The sequence below is a fragment of the Thunnus albacares genome, chromosome 1, assembly GCF_914725855.1.
Source record: "Thunnus albacares chromosome 1, fThuAlb1.1, whole genome shotgun sequence".
In the NCBI taxonomy this organism is placed as follows: Eukaryota; Metazoa; Chordata; class Actinopteri; order Scombriformes; family Scombridae; genus Thunnus; species Thunnus albacares.
Window position 1 is genome coordinate 18,534,745 of NC_058106.1, and position 10,064 is coordinate 18,544,808.

At 37.9% G+C, this 10,064-nt stretch overlaps 1 long non-coding RNA gene across 3 annotated transcripts; it reads left to right on the forward strand.

The window, feature by feature from the left end:
* The first annotated feature begins 281 nt into the window (after positions 1-281).
* Positions 282-9,778, forward strand: LOC122979777. Of its 3 annotated transcripts, XR_006402918.1 has the most exons (5): positions 282-453; positions 1,850-1,996; positions 2,300-2,399; positions 4,260-4,408; positions 5,016-9,778. It is a non-coding gene; the product is annotated as an uncharacterized LOC122979777 (long non-coding RNA). The 3 variants fall into 3 exon arrangements; XR_006402915.1 differs by having other exon boundaries at positions 4,260-9,778; XR_006402916.1 differs by having other exon boundaries at positions 1,850-1,903; positions 4,260-9,778.
* The last annotated feature ends 286 nt before the right edge of the window (positions 9,779-10,064 follow it).

A 10,064-nucleotide genomic window follows, 5' to 3' on the forward strand; every position in this document is an offset into this window, starting at 1 on the left:
GGATACATTTTTCTGAGCGTCTCAACCCCCGCGAAATGACTTGTCTCACAATCAGAATTAAAGCCGTTTGGTCCGATCACATTTCAAAAGCCTAGAAGAGTCGCATGATTGAATTGTTTTATCCCCATTCAAGTTAGCCGGAGGGCTAAACCGGAAGTAGCCGACTCGGCCAGCGAAAGTCACTAGTGCGCATGCTCTATGGACCGCACAATGCGGAAGATCCGGGTACTTTCATACCGGGAAGTGATTTTTTTATTGCTTCATGCGCCGCTGAGCAACTTTCATGGGAATGAACGGGGCCCCGTCTCCGACGTTGTATCCAGTTCTCTTTATACATCCATGGTTGTATTGACTAAATATGCTGTTGGAATAAGTCATAATTTTGTTACCTAACACCCGCCTTACATATTTTTCCCCTCCTGATAAATCACCAAGAAGTTTTCCTTCCCTTTGGTAAGTTTGTATTTTCAACACTCTTCCCCTGACAGGTTTTACGAATACGACTAAATAAATGTTTCCATTGTACCCCATCCAGGATTTTGAGACCAAGCTTGACAGTGGTCAGCCAGTCAAAGTTGGCAAACTTGGCAGCTTTGTTAGCTATTTAGCCTTTACTAATTTAAGTTATCTCTTTTGCCTTTTCTTCTGTTGTTAGGTTAGACATTTACCTAGTTTGTATTTGTTAGTTTGTTATTAAACTTAAGGAAAATATTTGACATTTATTTCTTAAGCATTAGCTTAGTGTAGAAAAGGCTCTAGCAGTGCACCCGTAAACTAGCAGATCAATTGCTTGCGATCATCACTTCAAGGACTTAAAACCGTGTAAACCTTACCTGTTGTGTGCGTAGATGTAAGTAAATGTATGTAAATGTAAGTAGAAATTGTTGTAAGGATATATTGATGTTAAGGAGATAGTTGTTTGTTGTTGTTACATGCTTTTCATGCTGAATAATTACTCTCCTGTTTTAGACCACACACAAACCTGCCATCACATCCCTGCATTGTAGCAGACCATGGATAAGATTAAGAGAGTATAAGCAAATTGTGCCTACGTACCTGATACCTTAAACCATCAGTAAAGTTCTACAAATAAAAGTCAAGTCTTTGTGTCCTGATCAGACAGCCCATATTGGTGACCAGCCAGCTAAATAGTTCAGTACAGTTAGTTTCACTTTTTTTGACATTTACAATACAATAAAACTAAGCCATGAGAACACCAAATAGGCAAATTGTGCTTGCTTATAGACCCTTTTCATGGCTGACCTTCTGTCCTTTCAAAGTGGGAAAAGCACAGGTGTAAATAATAACATTAACAATGGCTCCATTCCATTAATTGTCCCAGTAAGTCATGTCAGTGAGTGAGCGTGCAGAAAACCAGAGCCCTGGAACTGGCCGCCATTAATGTTATTAAATCCACTTGCACTTTTCCTGCTTTGACAACTCAAAATGTCATGAAAAAGGGTCTATTTGGAAGTACAATTTGGAGAGTTTCACTGACAAATGTCACACACACAGATATGTGTGGCCATTGACATTTTTTGTCATTGGACTAATGCTGTTCTCTCTCTAACATCACCTAACAGGTGACAGATGGGTCATAGCATTTCAGTTTAGTTAAGTAGTTAACTTACCACATTACCATTAGCTGAATTGTTACTTTATGTAGATGGCTAAGATAATGTTAATGTGTAATGATTATGGTAACTGCTCTGGTCTGCATGCATATGAGTCAGCTCAAGCAAGACAGGCAAGAATGTGTCTGTTTTGACAAGTGACTTAACTGCTGCTGCTTAACACATTAGCATATAGCAAGTACAATATCAGTATGCACTTTGTGTTTCCTGTGTAGAGCAACTCAGGACCCCGAATGAAAGTATAGAAGCTGCCATCAGGAATTCATATGGTAAGCTCAACACCCATCAAAACAGGCAGACAGGCAGAATGATAACTCAAGATACCATCCTGATGTGACTGACAGTGCCATTGCTGCTGACAGGTAACAGTGTAAAGCTACTGTATTATTTAGACACAACAAGATTTTAAAAAATGGTACCTGACAGCAGCTTTACACTGAAAACATACTGCTGTTTACTTATTGACAGTACATTACCATACCATTTATTTTACAGTTGAGCTGCAGTGAACCATGCATTTTTCAGCTGTTGTAACAGTTGTAATTAATTTGAAAAGAAAATTCAGAATGTTTCTATACTTTATGGTTCATTTCCCCTTTACCTAAAAACCCTCAGACTTTGGATATGCTGCTTATTGTTGACCAGAGCTTCTGTTGCTGTTTAAGGTGGACCAACCAACCATTATGTCAACAAAGTTCCTTTTGCAAACCTTCAGCTTGCCACTGCTGTGCTCTTCACTGGGCCATCTTTTATAAGGTCTCAAAGGTAAGTAAACCCTTTCACTGTACCAAAAATAAGTGGTACATTGAAATCGCCTGCTCAATGGTTCACAAGTATTTTTCTAGACGTTCTTAGACTTTCTAAACCTTCATAGGAACCATTTCTTTATAGATTTGCAGAAAATGTCAGCAGAAGTCATTTTACTGCACCAAATTTGCAAAATACACAGCAAAATCACCTGAAAACTTTTTGTGCACAATACCCAGATGCTTCCATAGGTTTTCTGGAATTTATCTATACAAACTCACTTATGATTTGATCTTTTATTATGAGCACGCTTGTGCTTGTGCAAGCACATGCCAGCACTAGTACCAAAACATGATCATCCCATCTTTATTTGTCGATTATTTATGTGAACAAATGGTTCAGTGAATGTGTCATGCAATTTTTGCCCACCAGGGCTCAGTCTAAAGCCATGCAAACTAATCTCTCAGTTAGCGAGGAATCCTTATCTAAATGCCAAATTATCCACAGCAGAGAATGGCTAATTTGATTTTCTTACTGAGAGAGAGAAAGAAAGATAGTGAGAGCACTGTGCATTCACTGGAAATACAATGTTGCATGAAACGTTACATGATGTGGACAAAATAACAAGAACACTTGACAAGAAAAAAAAGTTTAATACAATCCCCCTCCAGTAAATTCCACCTTTGTGAAGCTTATAATGTTCACGTTTTGATGACATTCTGTCAGTGAGTTGTTTGTTAAACTGTGTGGCGGGGTTAAGCCTGTGTAATTATGGGACTGATGTATAGATAATGATATATGTCAGAGGTAATGTTTTGTGCCTTTGGTTACTATAAAAGTTAAAAAATTCCATGTTTTGACTTAGATTAGTTAGACATGTCTGTTTAATTTCTACATTTGCCTGTTGGTAATTAGTCTTCCACTCAAATAAATAAGTAGATTATTTTAGGAAGTAGCTCATGGTATTAGGCTACTACATGTTAAATGGGAAGAGGTGATGGAAGCAATAACTGGCTATAATAATGTGGTGTACAGTTTGACAGCTACAACTGGTATTGTAATGATCCCTAAATGCACAAAGTCTGCTATTATATTCCCTCAACACTGAAGCAGTTATTCTTCATCATTTTTGTCAATGCATTGCAAGGACTATTAACTCTATCAAGAACTGGTAATGCCACGCAGGATCCACTTATAGCAAAATTAGATTGAAGTTTACATGTCGCCTTTTCAACACGTCATTATTGTCATCCGTTCACAAATGCGTTTAAATGCTGTAAGGCATACGTTGTGTCGGTGTCAGTGCACATACTTTGTATGTCAAGATGTGTACAGAAGGCATGATGTGTCATTGATGGATTAATCATCAAATAATAATAAGGAACAATGGGTTGTGACAGATTTTATGAGTGCAGAATGCAAAAGCTGTATATGTCTGATATATTTGTCTTTCATCAAGGGTGAGTGTTGTAGCATCCCTTTTGAGATGTCTTGTTATGTTTTGAGTTTTGAGTTTGTATCCACACATCCATTTACTCCATTTGCATCTATCTCCTTATGTTGATTCCTCATTTTAATTCATTGACTTGTACAACGACTTACTTGTTTTGATCATGTCTTCTCTCTCAGCTAGAGTGTAGATAGTTAGAGACTAATTTGACAGCTGTAATTAGATGTGATCTAACTCTGAAGGTCCATTATCTCTAATAAAGGCTACTTAAAGTAATTATAGTACAGCCTTTTGAGCAGACACCAGCATAGAGATTAGATAATTACCACAATGGTCTGTGCAAGGACAGGTCCAGGGAGAAAAACAGACTTGAAAGTAACAGATCTTCTGTGACACTAAAAGTGATGTTTCCATCCTCTGATACTCAGGAGTACGCTTGCCCTTTCACATCACTCTCAAACTGGAGTCAAACGGAGGCGTTGCTGTGAAGCCAGGGGAATCAGACAGAATTTACAAAATGAAGCGTAACCACAGATTCACTGGTATTATGATCTTATGACAATGGATATCCCAAAAGGTAACATTTTCCTCATGTACCCATATAATTTAACTTGGGTGAAAATGACACATTGTTTTCCACTGACTGATTTCTTCCCCGGTGGTGCAATTTCAATATGTTAACTCAGTGGGTGGTGGATTGAAAGTCAGACTCAAAACCAGACTGACTGAGTCTCATTAACCAAGGCGCCTCTGAACTACACAGCGGAATAAAACATTAAAATTATCTTATTGGCAGTCGTGCCTCTGCAATAGATGCTCTAGTTCAAATGAATCATGAGCGTACAGTAAATAAAGCCTTACTTTTTTTGTGTCAGTGCAGTTGAGCTCTAAATAGACAAACCTTTTTCATAACATCAGTTCTGTGAGGTTTATCCTGCTATTTCATGTAATTCTATTGATTATTTCTCTGCCTACTGGTTGGTGCATCACAGTAAATTGCAGTCCACAAAAGTTGTCCACCTCCTCAAAAAATGATCAGACCATTGATATGACCTGTTACTGTAAATGATTCTCAGTACCTGCAAGACTGTACATTTAGTAACATAACTGTATGCCCCTCTCAGTCTTTCTCCATACTTTGCTGTTCTCTTTCCTCATGTATTTGTTGTACTGCCTTTTTGAAGACACTAGGGGCTGTCCAAGATACTTAACCAAGTAGATGTTGCACCATCTCAATACCACCTTACTGCTGGGAAAAGACAATCATCTTGAGACTTTTTAGATATTTATACTCTGATCAAGCTGTCACAGATTGAATGAAGACTTGGCCAACAAATGTGTGATTTTTTTTTTTTCTTTTCTTTTTTTGAATGAGTGGTACGTCTGTCTACATGCAGACAAGGGTACCTAACACTAAAGACAGTCTTTTTTTATTGGTTCAGAATTTGGTCCTTTCATCTGGCCACAGTAGCTGAATGAAATAATCTTTTGATGAATAATTTTTAAACCAGTTTTCACCTACTTGTCTGTTTTGTTCTACTTTGTAAAAAAAAAACAAAAAAACAACAGCCTCTGTAGCACGACATTTTAAAAACTGTCAGTAACATAATAGTGCTCCCTCCAAGTGAGTAAAGCAGTAAAGCAATGGGACAGTACAACATTTAACATCTCAGCATACTTCATTATTTTCAGCAGCTTTTCCACCCATTGTTTATTTTTTTTCTTGCTTTAAAAAATGCTTTATTATTTTTTAACAGGCTCACAATTTACAAAACAAAAACACATCCATAAGACACAAATCACAAATACAAAGAATAGATATAAAGTGCTGAGTGAATAACGTGCAGAGTTCAGTGACTATTCAGGTCAGTCTGGAAGCGCCTCCTTGAGTGTATGTGGGTCCCTCAGATCAAAGATGTGCCAAGGAAAGTTTTGATTTTTATCCAGAGTTCTGTTCCTTCTGAGGTCAACAAGCATGTGTTTAATGACCATGTTGCTGTCAGTCACAGTCTGTTTGATGATCATGGCACATCTGGTTTTCCACAGTTTGATACACACTATACTGATGATCAGTCAGAACAGTTATTTTTGTTTGAAAGGCCTCTTTTCTTCCAGCAGACCATACATGACAGAGTTATAATCTAGATTCAATAAAAACCCATTGTTTACTGAGGCCTGCGGCAGTGAAATTTGTGATTGTTACTGATTAAGTATTATTGAGCATTACTGATCCTTGTTAATTAGGATGGAGCTCTCTTTTTTTTTAAAAAGCAACTTTTTAGTGGGTCGATGGCAGCAGCAGATATCTCAAAACTAAAACTAGAACCATTTGCATGACTAGATATTACTACTGGTGAGAAAGTAGTTTTCTCCTTTGTGGAGGATGGCAGCTGTAGTCAGTATTGATCCATGTTGGTTGCAATGGATTCCAATGATGACCCAGTTTCGGTGTAAAAAGAAGTATTGAAACATTAATAGAAATTTTGAAACCACCCCTGCAGTATAATACACTTCTCTTCTTTGCATTTTTGTATTTGTTATGTTACAGACACAGACAATTTTGTCAAAATATGGATGTTTGTCACCAGTGGCTGTTAGCTACTGGTTGCGATGCTGTATGTCTCTGTATGTCTGTGTTTGTGCAAGTATTAAGTATAAATAAAAGATTGAGCTTACCATAACCCAAAAAAGAACTGGGAGGAGGTTTATTAGCCATGAAACATGCACAGGTATACACATACACACATGCACACTTAAGATCTCACTGTCTTGCTACCTCTTCACAATGTATTGCTTCAGTCTGCCCTTGTTCTTTCAAATAGCTGATGAGGCAAAGCCGCTGAACTTATAATTCTTCCCTAATGCAAACTCTCTAAAACCAATTAAGCCCAATCTCCCATGATGTCTGTGGGATGAGTGCCTCAAGTGTCTGATTTGGCTCAATGGACAGTGAGACAGCTGTATGGGCTCAGATGTATTATAAAGCACCCGCTGGTAAAGCCATAATGTAATGGTACTTTAATTGAGATCCCTGCTCTACTGTACTACTCTCGATCATAGATCTTCACATCATGATTTGTCCCTGTGTTGGGATTTTATGTGTTTGGTCAAACTGAAAACGAAAGCAAACAAAAAATATTTCTTTTAAAAATTGATGGCCATAATTTCACTCAATTTATAGTTAAGTTTAGGCACAGACCTATAGATCATAGACCAGTGAGAATAGGTCTTGGAATAAATTTAGACCAAGGTTTTACAGTTATTTTGTGGTAAGTAGCAGGCTGAGTTCCTCCTTTGTGACTTGGCCATAAAATTACAACTCTGTCTCAGTTCTAATTGAAGGCATCTGGAAGGCTTTGGCTGGATGGGAGATGCAGAGCTTTGGCTAGAGAAGAGCAGAGAAGCTGGCAAAGCTTGGCTCTCTTATTTGGATTAATATCCCCAACACCTGTCTATGGGGAAATTAATGGGTGTTACTGTAAGCAGCTTTCTTTCCTCCTCAAACCTTTTTTGCTGATTTCTTACTTTCTTGACCCTTCTGCCAGCTCTCTCCCTCTGTTGTCCTTCCCATGCTTTCCCTCTGCAGATTAATTGCTCACTGATACCGTATGTTAAGGACTGCTGTGAGTTTCGCTATCCAGCTGCTTGAAAGCGGAGTCGTCAGCAGGATTTGGCTGCTTGGTCTTTGCTTGCCACTTATACTCTCTCTTATCCACTTCTCCTTCAAGGCTCCTCCTCTTGTCCTTTACCCGCTCATCTGCTGCCTTCAATGCAATTTTCCCTGCTGGTACTGTCATAATGTGGCCACTTTTAGTTTCATCATTTCTGTTTCTGTTGCAGCTTCAGCAACTCCTGGAAAATTAAATAAAATATTTTGTAAAAATAAAAGGAATTTTCTTTCATTTCTGGATATATTTAATGAACAGTGTCACTTTGTTGCAAGGTTAACTATTTCATGACCTCTCCATTTCACCTTCTAAATGTTTACTGTTTAGAACCTTTTAACAGCCCTTCACGGAGCCTAAAGCAATCTGACTAGGTCAATAAATTCTTTATTGTTGCCTCAACTACTGACGAAGCAGCTTTCCTCTCCTGACCTTTTCTGTTTTGAGTTACTTTGAAGCATGAAAGCCTTATAGCCTTTTTAGATTAACTTGTAGCTGAACAACTTTGCAGAAGCTTTTACAGAGATATCATGTGGTACCGGAGCAAAGCAGTTAAAGCAAACTGCCATTACATCAGGTTCATGGTGCAGTTGTTTTCACACCTACCTAGGACACCTTTCTTGGCAGATCCCACTTTCCATGCTGTGGCTTTTCTTACAGCTGCTGTCAAGAATAAGGAAGTGAAATGAGGGGAAGGAGTAAATGAAAGCCAGAGAGGCTTATTGAATACATAAATCACTTCCTGGATAGAGGGTATGTTATTTCATTGCTAATGGATCTCTGCCACTGCTCCGTAAATCACAGTACACACAACCAGACATACTACGCTGAGGCAGAACTCCTATGTAGGGAAAGAGAGATAGAAGACATTATTCGTTGCTCTGTATTTTATTTTCATTCTTTCTTCATATCCCTCTCTAGCTGGGATTTTTGGTTCACACAGAATAGCTAAACAAGCACTATTTAGGTAACTGCTCTCACTCCTGCCTCTCTGCTCTCTGGGTAAATGGGCACTTACTCAGCGCAGTGGGGGTGGCATTAATCCCTGACGCTGAGCAAAGTCACCAAAAGTTCACACCTGACCAAGCAGCCATAATGTCACAGCTTGTTCTTTTGAATTAATTCTTAAAACTATAGGAAACCTGATCTAAATTCATGTTATTTTCAAAGAGATTCTAAGTATGCATCTCATGTAATGGAAGTCCATAATGGAAGTCTGGATGCCACAGTGGTAGGGGTGTTCCTTTTATATGCTAATGTAATCAAGGAAGCCATGCGAATAATGCCAACAACTTCAACACATCCCATAAAGACAGGTTACAGTGTGGCATACTGTGGTACGGGTAAAAAAAGAATTGCAAGCACACTGTAGGCCCATATTTGAACCAGAGGAGCTGAACACTTCAGTACAAGTAACCAAACAGTAAGGTGGTTGACTGACATGACTATTCATTTTAAAAAGTTGGTGCATGTTAGACAGAGGACAAGCGATATGTGTGTCAAACTTATTCAACATCAACATCATCATGTAATTGTGTGTGCAGAAAAGGGGAATGTTGTCATGTATAGAATTTAGTGATGCCAAACCTTTTACGGTTACAAGACTAGGACCAAGTTAAATTGTCTTTAGAATGTAATGTTTTATATGATTGCATTGGAGATTTTATTCATGATTTATAACTGCAGTGTTTCACTGGAATATTGTGATTTATTTTGAGACATGTTTTGTGTCATTTGTTTTTTGTTGTATGTCTGTACTCATTGTTGCTGCCCAACCTGGCCAAGACATTCTTGAAAAATAGATTTTTAAAATAATTTATTTAACCCTTATTTAAGCAGGAAAACCTCACTGAGTTTAAAGATCTATTTTTCCAGTTATAAAAACAGCATATTTGAGGTCTAGTTCATTTAACAAAAAGAAAATATAACTTCCAATTCATGGTTCATATGGAAAAAAGCTGTTGCTTAGTTCTACAAAATGCCAATGCCAATAAAACTTGAAACAATTTGAGTTGATTTATCGATTAGTTGAAACGGGATTATGACGAATGACAAAATTTCCTCTTTGTGTTAATATTCCACCTCTGCAGTTTAGCCAGGAAACGCCATCCAGGGAAATACACAGAGGGGATTTTGTAGTAAAAACGCAGTAACTCTGAAAGAAAGAAAAGATATCCATTTGATTTGAAGGCTCATATTAGCTTCAGCCAAACTTTGGAATGTATTTATACTTTTGGCCAGAATGAGGACTGTGGATTTTGTCTCCCATCACTTACATTGCAATTGCGTAAGGAAATTATCTTTTCACAGCCAGTATGAACAGAAGGAACAATTACAGCAACCAGTAACTCTGTCAATGTACATATGGGCATGTCAGTATTGTTTTAAGACAGACTTGAAAAAATGTGAACCTATCCTTTAACCTTTAAGATCTCCTCCAAACTTGTATTAAGACATAAAAATACTCTGCATGGAACAATAATGTGTGTCTGATAACAGATTTTCCACACAAAAAGAGTATTTCACCACTTTAAATCCTTAAAATGTCATCTATTCCTTCCCCCTCAT